Below are 872 nucleotides of genomic sequence, written 5' to 3'. Positions count from 1 at the left end.
ACATATTCTTTGAGTTTTTCTTTGCCCAGGAAGACACTTACTTCTCCATCTATCTTGATAGAAAGTTTGGCAGGGTAGAGGATTCTTGGGTTGACATTGTTCTCCACTCTCTCCTTTTCATGATGTCTGCTGATATGTCTGAGCATATTCTTATCCAAGTATCTTTATAGGTGACAGACTTTTCCACTTAGCTGCTCTTATGATTTTCTCCTTTTCCTAAAAGTTGGATGGTTTAACTATTATGTGCCTTAGCAAATTCTTAAAAATATGGAAATCTTCATGAATTTGCATGTCATCCTTGCTCAGGGGTCATGCTAATATTCTCTGTATTGTTCCAATTTTAGCATATGTGATACTGAAGCAAGCACCGTATTTTGGCTCTTGAGGATTATTTTAATTTTTTTTTCAATCTTAAACTTGAATTTTCATATGAGAAATTGATAACCTGTTCCACAGTTAGTCCCTAGTTTTGTTTTGGCTGCTGATATTGAGATTCTCTTTCATTTCTTTCCATGGATGTAGTCAATTTGATCCCTTTGTATTTTACCCAGGGAGTCCAGGTGGAATAGTGGGTAATGTGTTGAGTTTCTAAGCTCAAGGTCAGCTTAGAAAGGCCTGAGGGAGAAGTATAAGGCTTTCTACATCAGTAGAGACTTACAGTTTCAGAAACTGACAGGGATAGTTCTACTCTGTGCTATACAGAGTCAGAAACAACCCAATGGAAGTGAGTTTGAGATTTTTTTGGAGATTTTTAGTATTAGCTCTGATGATGTCCAGATGTATTGTCATTGTTTTGCTGAAAAAGTTACAAGAAATGCAACACTGTTGGTCTTTCAAAATCTTATCATGTGACCTCTATATTCATTTCTATT

The 872-nt window shown here is 36.0% G+C and overlaps 1 non-coding gene across 1 annotated transcript; it reads right to left on the bottom strand.

Moving 5' to 3' along the window:
* Positions 1–261: 261 nt before the first annotated feature.
* Positions 262–368, bottom strand: LOC115871050. The gene has a single exon (XR_004047039.1). It is a non-coding gene; the product is annotated as a U6 spliceosomal RNA (small nuclear RNA).
* Between the last annotated feature and the right edge of the window lie 504 nt (positions 369–872).

Source organism: Echinops telfairi, unplaced genomic scaffold, assembly GCF_000313985.2.
Source record: "Echinops telfairi isolate 266 unplaced genomic scaffold, ASM31398v2 ScPeMD7_3533;HRSCAF=4204_0, whole genome shotgun sequence".
Classification (NCBI taxonomy): Eukaryota; Metazoa; Chordata; class Mammalia; order Afrosoricida; family Tenrecidae; genus Echinops; species Echinops telfairi.
The sequence above is the reverse complement of the archived record's forward strand: the minus strand, read 5'-3'. Positions and strand labels throughout refer to the sequence as shown.